Genomic DNA, 23,558 nt, shown 5'->3' on the forward strand with positions numbered 1-23,558 from the left:
AGAAACTCGGAAAGATGGCAGGATTTCAAGGGCAAAGACGTTGCGCGCGTTTTAATCGGCGAACGTCGAATACATCTCCAAAAATAAACGTAAATCGCTTTAAAGCATTTCCAAGTACGAATGCTAGCCTCGATAATGTTTCAAGATCATTTATATTTGTTTCGTTGCACGAGGTGATACACCCGATGCTGGTTCATCGATTTCGTATCACCGGTGCGTAGTTTCTCCTGAAAGTTAATTGATCGATTGCGTTGCAAAGCGGCATGGAGCGGCATGGAGCGGCATGGGGCGGCAGCTCCATGCTTTCCGTGTTACGTGGCCACGATTGGCATTATCGGGGAGCGTGGAACGTCGGATTCGGTACCGTGTATCGAACCTATTTATCTCCTCGACTCCTTCTTCGTTTGTCTCGATTGCTCTCGGTGGACTTTAAACGCTTAGAAATTGAGCACACGCGGCCAGCTTTTGCGGAAGTTCTCGTGTCGCCCTGCACACGGATGTAATTCAATTAAACCGTTCAGCTGGTAACCGCCGTCTATTATATCGCGCGCTTCATTTTCAAGGCTCCAATCAATAAAGCGGAACGCAAGCTGCGAGACTGCGACGTTTTTACCAAATGAAATTGTTGGCTCGCTTTCGCGCGCGCCGAGCTAGGCCGCGTCGTGCCGTCTCGATATTTAAAACCGTCGACGTTTACCGTAATTCCTTTTCTATTCCAACCATTTCGAGCTAATTTCAATTAAACCATAATACGTTCGCTGATCCATTCGATTGGATTTTTCTTCGTAAACCAAAGAGAGCCGAACCAACGGAATTCAAGCGCTTCGAGTAATTCTGTTTCCCAAGATAAACAGTTCCAAAGTTTCGTTCGCTTCGTTAACCAAGTCGCAAGACTTTTTATCAAATCGGGATGCTTTCTGTTATTGCTACGGTTGCAGCGATTATACCGGCAGGTTATCGGTTTCTTATTCTTATTGCGAAAAATGTGGAAACAGTATTCGATGCTGAAGAAGTAGTTTAAGGGGTCGAGATCCAATCGATTGCATTGATCTTGTTAGGAGCGGGTAGATGTTCTCCACTCGTCTTTGAAAGCGACGCCGATACGAAGATGGCGGATTATCAAGAGCAAGTGGATCTCCGGCATAGAATTTTACCCGCGATTGCCTCGTATTCGAGAAGTCTAGGGGCTTCGCGAATTTCTCACCGATCGTAAACGCCCCCGGGCGGAACGTTGATCGTGGCAGCAAATATACTGACCGGTTTCCAGAGTTTATTTACCCGGCGATGGTAGGTCTGCCCTTCAACCCGAAGAACCCATTTCACGGCAGGTTCGGGTTCGGGTTCGGGTTCGGATTCGGCTTGCGTAAGATGCTGCACATCCAATCAGAAACGACCTCACGGAAAGCAAAAACGCCAGTCGATATTCCAGTAAGCCCCCTCTATCCTGAAAGAAATCGCACATCTCGAGGTCGCCGTGAAATTTCAACCCACAAATAGTAGATTCGGTCGCAATCTGGAATGCCAGATTTTTCGTTGCGTTCTTTCCGAAATCAAAGTTGTCCATCTCTTCGCTTTAATAGGGATTCGTATAATAAGAATTTCTATGATAATTAATATTTCGTGTCTTGAAAGAACTAGCTCGCTGCATAACATGTAAAAAGATTGCAGCAAAAATTGCAGATGGTTCGAATGGCAAGAAATTTGCTTCTTAAAACGAACAATGGCTTTTCAAAATGTTTTTATCATATAGATTGTAATAACTACGTTTGAAATGTTGAAAGCAAGCAAGGAAGTGAACCATGGTGATTTATTATCTCGGCTGTGAGGAGGAACGTACCGAACAAAGATTTTCGACGGTTCAAGTTCCATCCGGATATGTCGAGCGTAGAAAAAGTCGCGGAGGAATGCTGCTTCTTGGTTTTCGAACGACCCTCGTAGGAACGCTAGAAGAAGGGTAATAAATTCTGGTATCGCGAGCGATCGAGCAGACTGCGAATTGATCTTTAATCGACGCGCATAGTAGACCGCGTGCACGCAGCTGCTCGCGCAAACACACACACACACGCGCGCGCGCGCGCGTGCAAACTCCCCCACGGTGGTCGTCGTGATTGCTCGCGCGGACGCACGCGAACACGAGATGCCGTGCCACTTAATCACAGTGTCAGTCTATCCATTTGTATCGGGAATGCGGGTACAAGTACGCAGTTCCTCAGGTGAGTATGTGGGTACTCCGGTGAGATTTAGATTCCGTGGTACAATTTGCTGCCGCGACGCCCTCTCTCTCTCTCTCTCTCTCTCTCGCGCGCGCGCTCGCTCTCGCTCGGGCGCGCACACACGCACACGCGCCCGCTCTTTCTCAGCATGGTAAACGCCGTGAACCCACAGGCGAATCGACTGTAACGGAGATCCCCATTGTGAGCGCGGATATTGTTCGCGGCCAGTTGTAAATTTGTCGAACGTTCTGTCTTCGGTTACGATATGATATGCCTCCGCGTTAATTTCGCCCGCGGAACCGGACGTGGGTGGCTCGACGTTAGTCTGCTCTCCAGACCCCCTAACAGTCCGACATTTGTTTCACTTTGCCGGCCGATTTATCGCCAGTCGAATTTCAGCGTTTGCGCGCCGACGCGTTTTATTATTCGCGCTCGACGGACACCCGACACTCGTATCTCCCTCGCTGACAGACTCGGCCGATGAAACTTCGTATTTGGCGTTGGATCGATGTCGCGAACTCTCAGGCACACTCTGCGGCCGATGCCTAATCGAACGCGAGACAAATCCGCGTCCGTCGAACGCGATAAGACGAATCGTTGCGCTTTAACGATTCGCGCGTGCCTCCCTTTGCGCGTATGGGTCATCGTCGAGGCGCGCGCGCCACTGAAATGATTGAAGGCTTTGTTTGCCCGAGTCGTCGAACGGACGCGGGAACACGTCCAACTGTAGCGGACCGATTTTAATGAAATTTCAACAGAATGCGGTGCGTTAAAAAATACTACGCGCGTATCGTTTGTTGTCTGCAATGATCCGCACGTGGACGGTGAAAAGAGCGCCATCAACTGGAAAAAGGTCACTGTTCCGCACACTCTGGTTCTCGTTCTCGAAATTGCTAGAAAAATATAGGTTTCGCGCTCGAGGTCGAGCGCTGCTTTTTCACCTCTTGGATATACGGACCGTTGCAGACCAAAAGCGTGAATACCAAATATTTGTTTAAGGAAATTATTCGAAACGTGCATTGAATCGCAAACGTTTCGACTGCGGATCGTTACGCAACTTAAATGCGTCAAATACGCCATTTCGACGGTGGACCCAAGGCGCGCTAGTTCCAATCGTCTCGTAGATTCACGCAGGTCTAGGTAGCGAACTGCATCGCGCAACGCATTGTATGCGCGCGGTTGATCCCTGTACTCGTCCGAGCCGTGTAGATGCGAGCACGAACCATGTTCTATGCGGGTCTTCGCGCATCCGCTGATAGGCATTCGTCCGTCCGACCGTCCGTCCGTCCGTCCGTCCGTCCGTCCGTCCGTTCGTTCGGTGGCTCCGTTGCGAATTCTTAATTAACAGAGCCAGACAGTGGGATTATCGTTGAATTTATAACCGCTTCTCGTTCATTTTCTTCTTCGCTCATGCCGCCCAACCAACCGACCGACCAACCAACCAACCGCAATGCTAACGGAGCAACGAATCGCCGCGACCCGCGCCACGCGGCCGGCTCAATATGTTGCAATGAATATTTAAACTGTGCTCCGGAACCGGTAAAGGGGTCAGCGAGCGCATCGTGCAATTAGAACGAATTAATTTTTTCTATGGGACGACGCTTTCTTTATTGTTTCCGCGAATACCATTGGGCAACTTTGTTGCGCCTATCATAATTCTTTAACGCTGGCTTCGCGGATCACTGAAACCAGCTCTATCGCATTGGCCTATAAAACTAACGATAAAACTCTGATTCAGATTTTTAACGAGTGCCGTCGGAATATTTGCCGCGCGTAACGCACACATTAAATAACTCATAAATGTATCTTGACAATGTGAATAATCGTAAATCAAGCAATTTCAACCGGTTCCGTAAATCAAGGGTCGAAGAGTTGAATAACAAGAAAGAGACGACTAACATTTGTCTGCTGAAACGAGGCATGAATTTTACGGTCGAATATGAGCGCGCAGCGTGTTTCGAGAAAGAGCGAGGAAAATTGAAAAGAGTCCAGCCTTCTGTCCCGTAAGAAATCGTCGATTGCCGAGACTTCGATTTTTGAACTTTTCTCCGGCTTGTTCGGGCACGTTCGAAAACAAGATGGCACGAATTGATCGCGAGGGTACGTCGTTTCGCCCGCAACAATCGAGCGGGGGCATGCGCGAGAGCGCACTAAAAACTGCGGAGAACGGAAAAGCGTCGAGACCTTCGGGTTAGCGGAATTTCCGCGCGAATTGCCGGAGCACCTGCGAGATTCGTCGAAGCACGAAGCGCGGGCACGTCGGTGTCGTGGAATCTTTTCACTCGACCCGCCGATCGATAAAACGGAGTCGTAAAACTTGCTTCGGCTCGCGACACTCGCGCGCATAAACCGAGCTCGATTCCTCCTCCTCCTCTCTTTCCCTCCCGGTGCACGCGCGAAACACTTAAAAACGAAGTTACGCGCTCGTTTTCAATCGCCAACGTGTCTCGAGTGCATCCGGCGCGGTCTCTCCGCGACGCCGCCCTTAAAACCAATTCTCGACGTTTCGAAGGAGGATCGATTCTGTTCTACGACGAAAAATGACTTTTTCCAAGCATTGAAATTCGGGATTGCAGCGAAAGTAGAAGCTCCGCGCGTTACGAATTCTCGATACGATTGCGTCAGCCCAGTCGATAGGAAGGGTTGCGACGAGGAGGGTGGAATTTTGCCCGCGTCGAATGAATTTCTGTAAATGGACGACTCGACCAGACGGTGCAGGTTTCGTTTAATCGGTCGGCACGATCGCCACGAGGATGCGACGCGATTGGCAGCGAGCCACTCGTCCCCGTGTCGGCTCGATACATCCGCAGGATGCTCGGCTTGTTTGTCTATCATTGTATCGATAACAGGTCCGGCGACACCGTAAATTCGCCGGTGACACCCGCGGGTTCTCTCCCTCTCTTCCTAGCCTCGATAGCCTCGCGACGATAATTACGGGGTTCGTGGCGGCGGTTTCTCTGTCGCGGGGCATGACGTCACTGGTTTACGTTCTTCTGGCCGGATTCCAATTGACCGCTCGAATTTCATCGCTGGCGACAGCGTCGCCCCGCCGCGCCGCGCCGCTCAGCGCCTCGGCGAGGGCCGGAAGGGCTCGTTTATTTCTGCGAGCGCCTCCGTTGGAAATATTAGCGGAATGGTTATTAAGAATCTACCTGGTCGTCGCAGCATCCGAGGCTGTCGCTGGCTTTTATTTATTAGCTCGTAAACCGTCTCTTTGCGCGTTTCTTTCCGCCGCGTTCATTACTGTGTCGCCTTTATTGCGCACTTCTTAAATCGTGCCGCAGCCTCGCTTCCACGCGGCGCGCGATGTCTTCGACGACTCGAAACCTGCCACTGAATTCAAACAGGGAAATAATTTCATTCGCCATCGGGTCACAGTTTTCATCCTGTTACAAATTTTAGTTCGCCTGCAAATTTATTCGGGGGTGCGGAATCAAATTCCGTTGGGTAGTCTTTATCCGTCGACCGAATAAAATTTTGCCCGCTTCTGCGTGCAATTATAACAGAATTAGCTTCGAGCATACAAGGGTGTAAGATTTTTTTTCGACAAGTTCCATTGCTGTAATTGAGCTGCGCTCGTTACCGTTTTGCGATACTCTATTCGTCGAGATGAAATTTATTTCGTCCAAACGTTTGCTAGCGAATATTTCGCAAATCGCTGGGAAAAAGCAAACAACTTTTTTGCAACAACGACCGCGGCTAAACTCTGCTTTGCTATAACGCCGAACAAATATTTATCCAGAAATTCCATTTTGATAACGTTTAACGAGAATTTTCACGAAAATGGCACCGAGAAGTGCGCGCGCGCGCGCGCGATAATGGCGTAAATGTAATCTAACTTCGTTCGATCGTTTTGCTTTATAAAGTTACATGAAAGGAGAGAGGGAGAGAGAGATGGAGAGTCGGCTGTTCATCGAAGCATAAAGTTCGTGCCTCGCAATTAATCCTGGAGAATTGTCAATATTGTAATCAGGAATAACTCGTTCATATAAATTCAATTAATACCCGATGACGGTCCATCTCTGGAACAGTTTTCCGCGTCGTTGCAACGTTCCATAAAACGCTCTGGAGAAATTACTCGGAAGATAAAACGAATTTACAAATAGATTTACGCGTACGCAGAGGATTTTTTTTTCATCGGCTTTTGCACTCGACGCGTTTCTATCTTTTTTCTTCTTTTGTTCACCATTGAGGCATTCTACAGCTCGTACGATAATATCGGGGGATTAATACTCGAGGGGAAAACAAAAAACTGTTCGCTTCGTATTTATGCGGTCGATTTTCCTATGAAACGATCCCGCATTTTATAAAACGCTCCCCGCGCAAAGATACCCGGAAGGTAAATAACTTGCGAGCCCATATCTCGATGGCCTTCGGGAGCAGAGTTTTACAAAGGTCGCGTAAAAAATTCAGGATACCGTATCGTGCCTCGTGAAAATTTCACTTGGCGGAAATTCAACGCGGCAGCGGATCGAGGATCGGTCTTCTCCCTTCCGAATCCGTCTTCCGAATCAGCAGCGAAGGAAACCTTCCCGTCGAGTCGACCTACGAGTAATTTCTCAACCGACCTCTCGATCTCGACCAAAACGTTCTTATCGCTCGTTTTACACTCCAAAGGTCGACCGAAAATTCGACGTATACTTTATTCGCACCGCGTTGCCTCTGCTCGACCGAATATTAAACCAACAGCTGTGTCAAATTCTCCGACATGGATATATTTAGGCACCATGAACTCCTCTACGCTACGATTTCTCTCATAGCTACGTTAATTAGCGTTTCTTCGTCCTTAATAATTATCGCCCCTAACAAGAATCAAATGTGATTTCGATTTAGAAGAAGAAGAAGAAGAAGAAGAAGAAGAAGAAGCCCGAAGATTCACGCGACGCGTTGCACCGGTCCCCTCGAGTAATCGAAAATTGGTCGAGTGCGGTAGTCTACGTTGTGGATCTCGAGGACCGGGCATCTCGTCCTGGAATCCTCCATAGTCGAGGCCGCAATACTCGATGCGCTTTCGCATAATCGAGTGGCTCCTCGATTCGATCGGCCAATTATCCGAAACAGGGACTCCGTCCAGAAACTTCCGGCTCGTTCTCGGCGGGCCGACGACGATCTCTCGATCCACGGGATCGGGCTCTGTTCGCGGGCCGTTCGAGGCAGCGAAGAACGTGGAAAGGTCTCGGTGGACCGACCGGAGCATCCGGAAAATCAATATCGCCATAATCATTCGTCCACGATTCGCCCCTGTTCCGTCTCTTAGGCGAGTCGCTTCGACGACGCGAATCCCCGCGGGGGTTGGCCATAGCGCCGGCAACAGAAAAAAGCTTCTCGAGCCTCCTCGAAGGAGGGAGTTGTAATAGTTCTCCGTTCGGAGAGAGCGGAAAACAGGCTCGTCTGCGATCCCCGCCGAATCCACGAAAATAATGCGAGCGCGTCGCTCTCGGTTCCGATCAAAATTCCCAGGAAAACGATCCAACGAATAATTTTCACGATCTCGCGCGATACGCTTTTGACATTTGGCGTACGCCGGAAGGTCAAATGTCTAGTCGCTAGGAGAATTTCGACCTTTGCAGTTTCCGTTTGATTAACCTTTTGTAATACGTCTCTCTGTGATCTCAGGAGCCGGACTTTGTAGTTTCGTCGGTCTAATTGGATCGGCCGAGAAATAGTCGTTTCCAGGCTTCCCGTAATTGCGACGCCGTATGAAAAAATTGGTCGGGATATTGTTACGCGGCGACCGACGCATTCGGCTCGCCCAATAACCTTTGAGATTCTAATCGCGAGAGAATAAATAATTCGACCTTTCCACCGAAATCACGCATCGCCACGTTCCCACGGTGTGCCCGAGTGCCGGAATGTCACGATTTTTGCGTGGGCGATCCCGTTAACGACGCGTTCGTCAAATTTTCTAACAGCCTTCGATCGCGGAATAACAATTACGCGCGCGTTTTCGGCGACCTCGATTTAGGGTGTCGCCACCCAAGGAGGGAGGGTTGCTTGGCCCCGAATAAGAAGCAATAACGCGAACGAAACGGATAGAGAGAGAGAGAGAGAGAGAGAGAGATTGGCCCTTCGGATCGAGGCCCTCGAAGCAATGGCTTTTAAACCGGCGTTGCGGCCCGATCGCATTAGAATCGGGATGGAACCCGAATAATACGGAGCCGTTGGTCTCCAAATACTCATGGCCGACGGTGTGGACAACGAGAGGGAGAGAGAGAGCGAGAGAGAGAGAGAGAGAGGGAGGCAGCTGGAAGGCTCCGGGGCGATGGTGGGGTCGTCTCGTTCGCAAAGGGAGACAGCGAGCCCTCTGGCCGCCTGGGACAGAGAAAGAAAGAGAAACGAGGCTGGCGAAAGTAGTGGGAAAAGTCGGCGAAAGAGGGTTGACGCGGGGGTGCGGGAGAGACAGGTCTGTGCGGCGGAGCAGGAGCAGCGTAGGGTGTTGGCGAGAGGTGGGGCGGGGCAGCGAGGGGCGGCCTCGGCACGCAGGGCGGAGGGCGGAGGGTGGAGGGTGGAGGGTGAAGGGTGGAGAAGGACCTGCGCGCGAATTTCCCGCGTTTCAACCTCATATTGATCCCACCCCAGCAACTCCCCGCATCCTACTATATCTAGGGGTCGTGGGAAGGGGCGGGAGGTGGGTGGCTGATCGGCGTATACACAGTGCGAGAGAAGAGAGGACGGCGAAGGGAAGGAATCGGAGAACGGAATCGTGGACTCCGGGTGGTCCAGCGCGTAGTCGCGGTGCTCGAGCGTCGGAACGCGTCTCCTTGCGTCTTTGCGTCCCAGAACGGTGTCCCTGGTCTCGATCGGTGCTCTTCGATCAGTGTACGATACCGTAACGGCGACGACGACGACGACGACGACGATATCGTGTCGGTCCCGTGTCGATGTAGTGTGGCACTCCGATCGAGGATCCGGAGAAGCGTCCGGGAGCAAGAGGATATCTCGACAGGAGAGAAGGTGCGAACAGTGGAAGCTGTTATACCGTTGAGTCGGTGGGGACTCTCGAGAGTAGAGAGGATCGGGATTCGCGCGTCGACCTCTTCGAGATCCTTTGGTGGATGCCGCGTAGAGTCCTCGACGGCGATCGTTAACGGGCGAAACACGCGCGGTTCCCGTTGTCTCTGCTGCGGGTTGCGGGCTGCGGGCTGCGGGCTGCGGACGAACGCGTTCGCGACCCCGTGCTATAGTTTGCGTCCACCGAGACGCTCGTCGTTCATCGGCTACGCGAGAAGCGCGCGCGGCTACCTGCAGCGACGACGATCACGTGCGAGAAAAGTCACTCGCGTGTCCTGGCCGCGTGTCGACGATCCCGTCGACGATCCCGTCGACGATCCCATCGGCGACGACGGCGATTTAGCGCCGGATAGTTGGGGCGTGCTCCCCCCGGCGAAGCTGAAGCGGCGAGAGACGGCTGCTCCGGGCCGAGGAACCAGGCCCGAAGGGAGTAGGCTGCGAGAATGATTCACCGTGATGCCGCTGTCCTACTAAACTTCCGTAGCTAAGGTAGACACCCTGGTTTCGGGCCAGCGGGCTTTCGCGCGACCCCGGTTAGGGAATTCAGTCGCTCCGGGTGCTCGATCCGGGTCGGATCCTACGATCGCGAGTGATCTTTCCGGAGCAACGCCTCGCGACGCCGACCTGCCAACTTGACTTTACTAGCCGAGGGTTCGGGGTATGCGTGTTCCGGTTGAACCGGTGGCAGGATGACGCGGCGGCTGCGAGTGCTTTTCGGGGGAAAGTTTCTCGATAGGTTCGCGTACGGGTTGTACGGTGGTGCTCGAATTGGGCCGAACTTTCGAGAAATCGCTTCGGCTGGCAATTTGGGTGACGTTCGGCTAGTCGGTGCAAACGATCGGTCGACTCGTGTGGCCGCCAGTGTTTCTCGACACTTCGAAGGGGGTTTCAATGGTGGAAGGAACGTCGAGTTTAGGCTTCGACGCTAGAATGTGGGTGTGACGCTGGAAACTTGCTCGCGAGAAATGGTGCTTTCTTGATAGTTATTCATCAGTCGATTTCTTCGCATCACTTTTCATGGACTGATTGCGATCATAGTAGCCTCTTTCTGACCGAGTTTGGACGGAGTGGTGAAATCGAGTTTCTATATTGGCACTGGTTATCCGGCGTGGCTGCTCCGTTTCTTTTTTAAGCTATCGATGTTTCCCTTTCGATGCGACAACGTTACACCGCCTCGCGTCGTTTCGATTTCAACCCTTTGCACTCGAAGCCGTTCCAATTCGGCATTTCACGCGGACGAGATCGAGTCTCGCGACGCTTGCAACCGTTTCTCAAGTCCAAAGTTCGATGACGTAAAAATGATCTCGGAACGTGATATAACAATTTTAGCGGCGCCTCGGAGTCGCCGCTCGAGCGCAAAGGGTTAGTATCGACGTTACGGGCGACCGTTAAAGCGGCCGGTACACTTGGACGTTATTAGATTCCTCGATCCGCGCGTACTCGTCGGGCCCGTTTCTCGGTTAACGAATCGACGCTAATAAATTCTCTTCTCGACGACTGATAAAGAAGGGGGGGGGGGGGGTGGCCCTGGTTGCTATTCGCTTATTCGAGCACCGAGGCAGTAGCCTTTTCCGATTGTCGGCCATTGTTTTTATCGAATGGTACCCTAGGCTGCTATTATTCCGACTGGCTATCAAGCAAAGATCCGATCGCGACGAAGCAGCGTGGAATTGTTACCGGGTTCGGGGAAAATATTCTCTCCGAACGAGAGCACTCGGTTCGATGATGTTCGGCATCGTTTCCGCGCAGAGGATCCTTTCTTTCTTTCCTCCCTCGCGGACGGTTGTTCGACGCAACTCTGCTTTCCATGAATAGTTGAAAACGCCGAATGTAAATTCGCCGTTTGGAATTGGAAAAGGTATTTCCATTTGGTCGATACAGCCGCGGGTTCCCACGAAAGCCGCTGAATAAGAACGGTGCGGTGTTCCTTACCCGTGCCGAAAGGTAACGCCACGAATCTTGGATCAAACGGAACCGCGGAACGGAAAAGCGAGAAAACGAAGCGCTCAGTTTCATGCGAGTGCTTTCTCGATTATTTATCCCGTAACTTTGACCGCGGCATCGCTCGACTATATATATATATATCTAGTCTACCATTTGAGTGACTACTAAAAAAAAACGCGTCTCACCGTGTCTTTGATTATCGAAAAAATTATGCAAAACTTCCTACAGAGACTCCAGCTTTTGAAACAAGGACGAAACGAGGATTCCGGTCACGATACAGAGGGCCTTTGGTTTCGCGGAGTTTAGACAGCGCACGAACGATGTGTACCTACGAAAATGGAGGTTTCGTGCGAAGCGTCACGAAACGCCTAAAATCTCGGCTGAAATAATCGGGAAGGCTCGTCTAATGGATCGGGAGACAAGTCTCGGGCGATTTATGGGAAGATAGGTCGTGTGCCCGACTTAACGATCCATAATGCCGGGTATAATGGGAGCCGGGGCGGTTCAGCTTTGCTTCGTTGCCCGCAGAGGCTTTGCTATCGTCGCTTTGATATAATCGCGTGGTTTACCGGCCGCGGACTAAAATCTCCGTTCCGGGACCGTTCTCGAACGTGTCCCGGTATCCGTTCCGCGTGCAACGAGCGCGCCGCCGAGATACGAATATGCAGGCCCGATTTGTCAATTGGCCGCGCGAGCGATACCGTTCCTTCGCGTGCCGCGAATTTGTCCGGATACCCCTCCGTCCTTTTCAATTTTTAATCTTGCTCGGCGGCCTGAGAAACGGGTCGCCGGGGCTAGGTTGGAATCGCGCCGATAAGGAGCTCGGCTTTAAGAGACACGGGTGCGAGCTCGATTCCGGGTCGTTTGAATAATTTGAAAACCCCGGGAAGACATTTCACTCCTCCGACGCGATCATTTTCATTCGAGATGTCGTACTTCTTCGCAAACGTTCAAGATTCGAGAATCAAACGAGCCGCATATTAAGGCTCCTCTTTTTGAACATTTCATGTCTCGAGGTTGACAAAATTGAAATCGCAGCAAGGGTTGATAGGGGTGAAAGAGGCATTTTGCTGGCATCTATCGTGGAAGTTTGGAACTATTGGAAGCCGCGTGCAAGGATGCCAGACCGGCGTGTACCGTGCGCACCGTGCGCACCGTGCGCCAGGAAATTTTCGGGGATTAATGTCGCGCCGCAAAGATTTCTGCTCCGACTAACGCGCGACGCGAAGCTAACGCGATGGAAATTTTCCAGACTTTCCAACCAGACTGCCCCAGTTGATGCGCCTCGAGGTTCCAACGACTTTCGAACGAGCCGATCGAGCCGCGGAAAATTATATAAATATTGCAACGAACGATTTACTTTGGATGTCGCGCCTAGCGCGCGTACGGCCACGCGAGAAAACTCTGTTGCACAGAATGCGTTTCTGGGGCCGCGAGGCGTTAATAAACAGCCGCCGCGCCGCTAATTACGAGCTGGCGCGTGCACCCGAGTGATCGATCGCAATTAGCGATCGCGAGACTCGGTCCCGGAACAACTTAATCCCGACTTACATACCCGGAATCGCGTTCCCGCCGCGATTCGAAGAGAGTACAGCCGATTCGAGCGCGCGGCGCTCGTAAATACGGCTCGGCGCGTAAAAGTGCCTCGCAGCCCCGGCTGTCGCGGTCTCGATAAAAGCCCGGGCCCCGTGTTCGTTCTCGGTTCCCGTTCCCGTTGCCATTGCCGTTGCCGTTGCCGTTGCCGTTGCCGTTGCCGTTGCCGTTGCCGTTGCCGTTGCCGGCGCGAACACTCGAGTATGACTCACGATCGGTGTGCGTCCGGCCAGTTGGCCGAAAAGAAAGCCGCGGGACGAACAACCCCGGCAAACGCGCGGCTGACTTTGCCACTCGTGCCGGAGAGCGGACACGTAGGTAGGTAGGTTGGTGCGTGCGTCAGCCCGGAGATCGCGATAAATCATTAACCGGGCGTGTTTATTGGCCATGCACGAGCAAATCTCGAGCTGCCGGCGGATTTATGCCCCTGCTCGGCTCGGCTCGGCTCGGCTCGGCTCGGCTCGGCTCTGCTCGACTCGACTCGACTCGACTCGACTCGACTCGCGCCGTCCCGATTGCCGACTGCCGATTGCCGATCGATCGTGACTGGTGGATCGCGGATCGTGGATCGGGCGCAACAGGCCGGCTCCACGATCCACCTTGCGACGATAGCTCCGCGAATGGAGCACGCGGGCTTCGAACAGATCGTCAGGTGGTTCTCGTTAGTCTGCTAGGTCGTTTCGCTCCGAAGAAATGGGTAATGCAGACGCTTAAACTGCGAGTCCGATAAAACCCGAGTGCGAGATGGTATCTTTGAGAAGAAAATTGCTTCTTACGAAGTTGGACTATCATATTGTTCGTTCGTGGGACACGGGAATGGCCGATTTCGCCGTCGCTTATATAACCCTGAATCTACCGGGCATTGCCAGTCTTTTATTACGTTTGATTTTAACGCGGGATCGTATTCTCTTATTATAGCTTCATATATATTGTTTCGTACAAGAAAATGCGTGTCGTGTAACGGGGAGAGTGTCGGGTCGCGAAACCAGCCCATTGCCGAAAGTTCCAAGTAGCCGTAATGTCTCGAAGCTTCTAACGATGCGCAAAGTTTCAGCGCGGTCTAATGAATCCTTCGCTGTGCATAGTTCAGGCGTGTTCTCCAAGTTGTTCTTTCCAGATCAAAGCCGAAAGTTATTCCCGTCACGACTCTCGGAGTCCCAGCCTTTTGATCACGGGCTCCTCTTCTCGATGATTGTAAAAACGGCGGGCGTAATATTGCTACGAGAATCGCGGAGATTGCACGGAACACGGAACACGAATTCCGCGTCGATCGAAACAATGTTGTTGGGCTTTTCGCGGAATTCCGTGGCGGGCGTATCGTTTCGTGTCGTGCTGCCCGCGGCTCGAAAGATGGCGACCCGGGGGACGTAGGAGGCCACGCCGGCGAACAATCACTGGACGCGAAAGCGTCACGAACGTCGACGGGAAATTGTAACGTTGGCGGCACGCGAGAGCGTTGCATGCGGGCCCGCGTAAATCTGGGTGAATCGCGGCGCACTGCTGCCGGCCTCCTTTCAACCCTGCCGACATACGCCATAAGAAATATTAAGCTCCCGGAAGCGAGATTGCAATTCGGCCGCAGCGCCCGCTTTTTCTCGGACAAATATTTTTACGATTCGTTTCTTCGAAATATTTTGACATCGCGGTTTTCGCGTCTCGAGAAAATTGTCTAATTTAGTTTTTGGAAGCATTCTCAGTTTCATCCTCCTCCTCTTGAAATTCGTGCCGCGTAGTAAATCGTTAATGTTTGCAAAGGCAGCGATCGTTTCTTCTTCGACGACGCTGAAGCCGTTTGGCGCAGGATAGCGACTCGCTCGAGGAACAGGGCGGCTGTTAGTGGTCCCGTAGACGAGAGTCGATTCGACGAGGTCGGTGATTCCTGGCGATTTTTCGCGCGTCCTCTCGTCCATCCACGGATCGACGTGGATGGCTCCGACGGGCGAGAAGCGAGAAGCAATTGTTATCGCGTGCTCTTTATCGCGGCCGTCGAGGGAGAATGCAGATAGCCTGGGCTCGCGACGCGACGGCTCGCCCGACGTTGTGGACAGAGCCTCGATATTGGACGGGCAGGTTGGCCTGATTTACATTGCGCAACCTGTGGAGCCCGATTAAAAGAGATCGTCGAACGGCGGGTAGAGGCCCGTTCGAAACGCGGCCGCGCCAAGGATAGTGGGACTCGGGGTCAGGACGAGCTCCGGGCTTTTATGACATAAGCATCCCTTTCGCGTAAATTGTACGACATTACATGGGCGCGGGACGTGTATGCATTATCTCGCGTTACGATATTAGCCACTATGCTAATGTCGGCCGTGAACTTAACGATTCGCCGCGATGCCACGTATCCCGAGATACCCGGCAATTACGGCCGATCCGAAGCAGACATTTTTCTCCCGGTCCCTCGCGGCCCAGCGTGCCGCATCTGCGTATCTCTGTCTTCTCGCTTCAACAGCCTCGTAGAATTGTTATATCTGAATTAGAGGCACCGGGAACCCGAGAGAGAGAGAGAGAGAGAGAGAGAGAGAGAGAGAGGCTCGGGTTGGGTCGGGTCAGGAATTTCTTACGGGATTAGGTTGGACGGGTCGATCGAGTCGGGAACTCTTTGTAAGATCTAATTGGATTGCCTTCTGGAATTTTTCGTCGGATCGAATTCGGTTCGGCCGGGTTTGGAATTTTTCATTGGATTAAATCGGGAGCAGCCGCGGATTCGTGGCATTAACTTGGCTCCAATCGAGTTAAAAAGTTTTCGCGCGACGCGATCAGGGCCGGGGGACGGTTACTAATTTTTCGTGGGATCCGCTCGAGTTTCGTCGAGTATTTTTTGCGCGATCGAATCGGCCCCCGTCGTCGCCCTATCTCCGGCAGGATTTTGACGTTCACTTCCTCTCCTCCTTAATTGGCTGCTTAAATTATAGTCTGTTTAAGTGGATAGCAAAGCGACGCGCGAGCGAATAATCGAATCGATCTCGCAAACTCCGAAATAAATGAGAGAAACGCTTTGGACGCGAGGGGTTGGGTCGGGTCGATTCTCTAAAATTCGTTATAGGAACGCCGAGGATTCGCCAGTTAATGGCGGCCGGTCGATTTGGAGTCGCCGTCGCCGTCGCCGCAACGCAAAGATTTACCTTTTTATTAGTTGCCCTTGATTGAATCTGGTTCGACCGAATCCCCCGGCTCGACCCGCTGCTTTCAGAGCCGTTCGTCCGAGCTCGTTATCACCGTCCCAGTTGCGTCCAAGTTTATCTTCACGGTTTGCGGCGGCATTTTCCCGTCAATTGGTCTCGGTCGGTCCGTAACCGTGCCGAAGACAGTATCGAGTTTCTAACGCTGATTAACGAGGATTATTCGGTTACAAATGGCACGACTGCCGGCGAACCAACAATGAAAGTTCGCTTCTCGGCTTGGATCAATAACGATCCGGTGGTGCGCGTCGCGAGTCATTCGGCTCGGATTCGATGCGCCGTTCCGCGACGAGTCGCATCTTTGCGCGCGCGGTCGTCTTGCAATTACAAGTTTCGCGACTCTCGATCAATCTTTGCAACGTTGACGACAGTCGTCGAATCGACACGCTGATCTCACGAAAAATTCTCTACCTCGATTTTCCAGTCAATTAGTATGGTAGTTAACTTTATATTTATCGAACGAGACTTGTTACCACTAACCCAACTGAATTTCTCTATCCGTATTAAATATAGAAACGTGGCATAGATTGAGAGACGAGAAACCGACGTATGACGAAGATCGAAGGGTGGTTTTCCGACCAGTCACCTGAACGGTCTACGGGAACTCGAAGCGACGATGGTAGCGTATTTATAATCGTTGTTATGCTGTTGGCGATTTGTATGGTTTCTGCTAGGAACAGAATATCGGACGACCATTCCGGTCAGCGAACACTTATCGAATCCGACGTGTAATCTCGAAGTAGATCGGTTGCGAGATTATCAGCGAGCGGCGGACTAAAGCACGGGTAGGCGCGCGAGCGCACGCGGAAAAACGTCGCCGCCTCGGAGATATAGCCGGGATAAGGGAACGAGGTTGGCCGAGTTCGTTATTACTCGATTATTGGCTGGTGCTCGGTTAATCCCTCGCCGGTAACCCTGCAGCTTGAACTTAGCGCTTACGTGGCCGGCATTGCGCGGCAATAACAACGCGACCCCTCTCCATCTCGTAACCCCGCTGCTCGCCGCTGCTCGCCGCTGCTCGCCGCTGCGAGGAGCGACGAGGAGTGGCGAGCAGCAACCAGCGGGAAACCACCGAAAAATCTCCGGGAAAAAGTCAAGCACGAAACGAACCTAGACCTCCTCGTTTACGTCGGCACGACGGGCTTCGTAGGAAACCCGTGGTGCGCGCGTTGATGACCCGTTTACCGCGCCGGCTACCAGACTACTGGGTGGCTCGAATTTCTCTAGAATCTTCTGGAACCAGAGACTTTTCCTTCTCGCGAGCGTTCTATTCGAAACGAAAAGCTGGACAGTCTACCGAATGCGAATGTCGCACCTTTCTTCCAAATCTGGAAATAAAAATATACGGAGGACGTTGGAGAAATGAAAATTGCTTCGCTCCGTTTGAAAGATCGTCGAGGGCGAAGCTGCTCGACGTTATTTGCGACAGAAATAATGCAAAGGTTTAAAACAGGTCACCGAATGGTGTTCTCGAACCGTGGCAAAGTAACTTACATGCTAATTTAAAAGTTTTTGAGATCAATCGGAGGCGACGCTATCGCGAGGAAATATAGAGCGTAGGGGATCGATACCTGGCCTGTTTTAAGCAGTCGGCAAGGAGAATTCGTTAAAATTCCCGCTATCAACGGCTTCTCCGTTGAAATACGTGAAAACACGAGTTCCTTCGTGTCCTTCCGTGGACACTCGTGACATCAATTAATTCGACCAAGTCTATTAGAGGAGATCGATCAAGATTCGTAGAAACGTCGGGAACGAATATAATCCGCAGTTTAATTAATGACGAACACGCTGTAGATAATTCTGCACCATAGTTCCTCAGTCGATGAGCACACGCAGCGATACGAATCTTCTCAGTGAAAGTTTCGGAATTGGTTACTTAAAGACGCGCGAAACTTGTTCCCAACCGATAGACGCTGTTTATAGAATAGTAGAACACGATAAAAACTATCGTTTGCCGGCAGAGTTGCCGCGTAGATGTCGATTCCCCAGATACAGGCCGTTGCAAACGACAAGGTCCAATGAGACATGGATCCGTAAGTCTGTCGTTTCTTAAGTAACAATCACGCTGAGTCACCGCATTTTACCTCATCGTAGGTCGTTCGAAATAGTCTCCCATCGATATACACCACCCATACACCCACCATTTTTGATGCTCGTCTTTTCGACCGCCACCGGCTGGTTTTACCAATATATTATACATACATATACATATTATATTGCATTGCATGCGTTGTACTTGTTCTTTGCCAGTCTTGACAAGTTTTTATCTAGTAGCTAGCCACACCTCGAAACTCGCTTCACGTCACTGGTATTACAAATTAACGATTCTTACAATTATTTCTTTTCTTCCTAATTCTCAGCTTGAAGACCACGCCTGCAAGCTAACCCGACCGATCTTTTTACGCTACATAATATAGTCTCACCGAATGTCGAAACCACCGGTTACAGAAAGCGTTTTAAGGAAGCGTATCAACGAGTCAAGCTTTCGATCGTCTCTCGCGGCGAAAGGCGAGAAACATTGAACCCTTCCGTTCGTTTGTCTTTGTCACGATCGTTGTCCCCCGATTTGTTTCCTTCTTTTTTTCTGCGAGCTCGCATCTATTGTCACCTGTCAAAGTTTCGCGCAAAAGTTCGATACGACGCGTGGAACGCTGCGGAGCACGTTTGCCGAGACTACGCGTATCTGGGCCAGGAAGCTGTTCGGAAATTGTTTGGCATTTTTTAAACCACGAACTTCCATCCGCTTGGAACGCATGGCGCGAACAATCCGATTGACGTAGTCTGTCGACTGAAAAGTTTCCCCGTAACTGTTCCCGGTCGGTTGTCGAACGCGAACGAAGGAAGAACGGCTAGGAAAAAGTAAGGTTGCCCGAAGGTAAGCTAATTAAAAATTTCACGACCAGTAGCTGGGATGATATTCATCGAGTCGTTCATTAGCGCAAGCTTCGATCGAATCGCAACAGCTTTGCCCGTACATTCTTCATTTTTTCGCCGTTCCAAGGCAGATTTCAGATTTCAGATTTCAGATTTCAGATTTCCGATTTTAGACCTTTTTTCCTATTGCATATTGCTCGTGTGCGTTCGATCCGATTCGGCGGAGGCGCGACGCCGGCGGTTCTCCGGTAACCGACCGCATCTTTTCGCGCTTGCGTGTCGCCGATGAAAGCGACGCAAGAAAATCAAAAGAGAAACAAAGCGTTTCAGCGAGCAGAGTGAAAGCCGGCAGACCCGTTACAAAATGGCGGCCGACGCGTCGGTCAGAGAGGGTTGCGGCTACGCGTTGACATCGCGGCAGGAAGAATCGGCTTGCTCGATCAAGATAGAAAACGAAGACAAGAACGAAGACGAGCCTATTCGTTAATTAATTCTGCATATCAGCCGCCGTTCCTTCGGAATTTCCGAGAGACAAAGCGTCCCGATAAGAGGCCGCGAGGTTTTCCCACAATTCAGTGAAAATTTTCAACCGTTCCGACATCGCGCAGTCTTTTAAAACGGGGTCTCTCGAGACTGGGGCTACGGTTCGGCTTATCCTTCGAAAATCTCTTTCTAAAAGACAACGGCAACAGAATCGTTCTTAAATCCAAGGTGTAGCAGAATCTTTATAAATAACAGCCTAATTAGCCCTTGGGCACGGTGCAAGCAATTCTAACAAAAAACCTAGTCCTTGACCCAATTATATTGAACCTGTTTTTATCTGAAATAAACGCGATACGGAGCAGAATGAAAATTCTCCACTGTCTTTTTAAATTGCTACAATTATTTTCTCCAGAGTCGGTATCAAAAATTCGCAAAATAAATAATCTACTTATTCGTTTCTTCTACATCGAAACAAACTATTTCGTTTGGAACCATTTTTTATTTTTCTTCCCTCTAGAATTTTCTCTTTGAAGTAATCGCGGGTAATGTAGCAACATGAAAAACGTTAAAAAATTTTAATGCGCCAGCAAAAGTGGCGAAAGGTAGGTCAAAATTTGTAGGTGTTGGAAGCAGAGTTTGTAGATCGCAATGGCGTAGCAGAGAACGGTCGTCCTAAGGTGCAGGCGCGGCGATAGAGGAAATAAAAATCGAGCCGGTCAGCTGGCGTAGCCACCCAGTTTCCACGCCCTTTAATTATCTCCGGCTCGTCGCCGGCTAGTTACCAGCAGGGAGGCAAAGTTGTCATTACGCCTGTAAAGAGGCTATCGTCGTTGACTGCGCCTGCCTGCCTGCCTGCCTGCCTCCCTAGGCCCGCCATCGTTCTCTCCGCTCCGAGCGATACGGAAAGGTCGCCGCTCGAGTGGTAATTGTCCAGTCTCCGCAGTTCGAGATCCTTTGTTCGAGACACTCGACGCCTCTGTCCACCTCTAACGACCCTGGACCCCGTCATCGGGCACATCCCGTGGGTCTGCGCGTTGTCCGGTCGCCGTTCTCTCGACGCGAGTCGCGCGCTCCTCTCCGTTCCAGACGATCTTCGTCTTCGTCTTCGTCTTCGGCTCGATGCCGTGCTTCTTCTACGATCCTCTTGCTTATTCTTCGAGTCCAAATCGAACCCAACCACGACTCTTCCAGTCGCACTCGAAATTTATATGCCGCGTATCGTCGACGCAGGCTTCACCTACACCTCGTTCAATTTACGACTATCGCGACGATAAAGATACACTTTGAGGAAATTTATTCAACAATTTTGTTTCAAAACAAAAATTGCACGAGTTTTAAGATGTCCCAATAATAATTTTAATTAAAAATCCGTGGTCCAACTGTGATAAAAATCCGCGGAGGTATGTCGTAGCCGAGGAATCATTTCGATCGGGTCGTATATTGGCCAGCCCGATGCAATTTCATTCGCGGAACGTCGGAACAATTTCCTCGAACAGTGTATACAGGTTAATTCGAACGTCGAGCGAACAACCAATTTTCAAAGGAGGAATGTAATTGTTACTTGCACGGTGCACAAAGGTAATGCAAGATTATGGGGATTCTTGCGGTAGGAAGGAATCGATCGGCGCGCGTTTCGCAGCGATGCCAGTTCAGAGCATATTCGCGGATATTAGTCACGACGTAAGTAAGGATTCGTTTCCCTGGGCTCAATTAGTTGTGTCGCACAAAGGCTCGCGTCATTCTACGAGACGATTCCAGCATTCTGCAAGTTTTCTACACTCGGATGAATCAGAATCGCCTATGTTACCGAGTTATTTGAACGATAGGAATTTTCTGAAATTTCGTTTAAGAAGGTCGAGTCGTTTGGTTCGATTTCGAGAAAAGTTGTCGCGTTTTAAAAATGATTAAAAATCGGAAGAGTTTTCGTCAGGTGCGTAGCCACAAAGGCGTTCTCGAGATAGAGCATGGTAGCGCGCGCGTTAATGGCGATCGTTCGGAGACGGCATCTGTTTCGTGGGCGTTCTAGAGCCGTCTCGGTGCCGATGCTCGCCGAAAACGATTTCGAAACGCGCTGAATCACACAAAGCGTTCCCCCGAGAGGTGCGTTGACCGTCCTTTTCGAGTCCAGACCGGTGCCCTTGGGATTCCTTTCGCGACCACTCGTACACCGTCGTCTTCCCGGCCAAGCATAAACCAAGATAAAGCTCCATAAAGCGGGCGTAAAAGTTTTTCGCGACTGCAAATAGACGATGCGAGGAATAGGCGTCTTTAATTGCGCGCACCTCGTGTCGCGAAGCCGTTTCAAGGACAACGCGAAGCCCGCGGAGGAACTTCGAACCCCGAAGTACCCACGCGGGCCTCGCTTCGGTCTGTTCTCCTTTCTCTTCGCGATCGAACGCGGCGATCGAGGAGGAATCCTGGTACCGGAACCTCCATAAAAGGTGGCCGTTTTTATAAATTTCTTCTCGGAGCCGGCCGAAAGGCAGCGTCTCTCCAACTTTCCGCGCGACCCGCGTGGATATCGCGCTCTAAATATTTCACATTCACATTTTTCGATAGGAATTTGTCAGTCGACAATTTGACTTGCAACAAGTGTTTACAATATAGAGACGATACCGTGAGCTTAAAATTAGTCGACAGGTTTGCAGTCGATGGTTCCCGATTGTTCTTAATATCGAGCGGCTTCTCCAGCGAGCCGCGGACGGCTACGCCGAGCGAGCATACAGCTGCGCGCACAGCTCTCGGGTTTCGCTCGATTCTCTTCTCTCCTCTCCTCTCCTCTCCTCCTTGTTTCCCCGAAAAATGCCGGCCGTGATGCACCGACGTCTGCTTCCTAGACGCGGCATGCAAATTTTCTGCCGTCTATCCGCGCCGACGTACCCTCGGTTTATGAATCACGCCGCGTTCCTTGGCGCGCGCGCGCGCGCGCGCGTCTCCAGTTGCAAACAGGAAATCGCAGCCGACACGAGGCCGGATCCGTACGAAACGCGTGGATTTTTCCATCGGCGCTCCCGGCTCTTCCGCCGCTGTTTACGGACCACGTTATGACTGCAGCGAGGATGTTTACCGAAATTTACGGTCTGATACTCCGATTCGCGAAATTCGATTTCTCGCGGAACTCCATTTCGTCCGCTCGAGACGACGCCGTCTGCTTCGCGTTCGCTCGTTTACTTTGCTCCTACCTTTGCAAGCGCGTAAATCGACTCGTCGACAAACTAAACTGACGCGCGATGTTTCATCGACAGTATCTTCGTTGCGACGTTGAAACAATACTTTTACTTAAAATCGCAACATTCTAAACACTTGTCTAATGCTAACCCTACCGAATGCTACAGTCATGGATCGCCTTATATACTTGGACCTTATAAATATAAATGCGTGCTCGATCGAATAAATTTATTCAACGATTTCCGGTTGGAAGCATTTTTATAAGTTCAATAATTCTAGCATAATTGTGAAACGGCACGATTCTGATCAACCTCTTGCGCTAGGCATTAAACGTGTGTACGACTACAGAGATTTCTACTCCGTTTAATAAATCATTGCTACCATTCGTGTTATTATTTGTACAATGGCGAAAGCTCTCGGGTCTTGACGTCGCTCTAAGCAAGCGTTAATCGGTTTTAGTGGTCGGTAGGTGTAGCGTTCGGTACGGAGAAGCGCTAATCAACGCGGCTGTGAAAGAAGCCGTAGGACAAGGGGGTTAATAGTTCGAAAGGCAAACTGAATAGCCAAAGACGCTTATCGAGAGGCGACGCTCGTTAGAGTCGAACAGAAATTAGCAAGGCAAAGAAAAGATCGGTCGCCGCAGGTTCTCCGAACGCCGATAAAACGCACCGAGAATTTGCATGCACTCGCGGAGCCCGTTTATCGCCCTCCGAATATCGCTTGCCAGACATCCGCATCTAAACAACGCCGAGACGGGTCAGGTTGTGTACGGGAATCCACGGAAAATAACAGAGAACCCCGTTTCGTTGTAGTCGGAAAGCAAGGTTTACGCGCGGAGAGAGGTTACCGCCTCGCGTTCGCGGCGCGCATAAACTCGTCCGTACTCGAATCGGCAGCGCAAATACGCTTAGAACGATAAAACAGTGGCACTAGGCCTGGCTGTAAATCAAAAAGATCGTTCGGGAACCAGTCGCTGCTCGGTCACGCGATCCTTCATCGAGGAAAGCGGCGACTGGGACAGCGCCGCCGCGGTTTCGTCGCTCGGAAGTCGCTCGCAGCCTGCTCGCAACGAGTCCTCGAAAGAATCGAGACC

General features: G+C 51.1%; 1 protein-coding gene across 3 annotated transcripts in view; it reads left to right on the forward strand.

Moving 5' to 3' along the window:
• The window catches only part of LOC144474730 (uncharacterized), a 225,793-nt gene that overhangs the window by 74,131 nt on the left and 128,104 nt on the right, over positions 1 to 23,558 (forward strand). The gene's annotated exons all lie outside the window — the stretch shown is intronic.

Source organism: Augochlora pura, chromosome 2 (assembly GCF_028453695.1).
Source record: "Augochlora pura isolate Apur16 chromosome 2, APUR_v2.2.1, whole genome shotgun sequence".
NCBI classification, from domain to species: Eukaryota; Metazoa; Arthropoda; class Insecta; order Hymenoptera; family Halictidae; genus Augochlora; species Augochlora pura.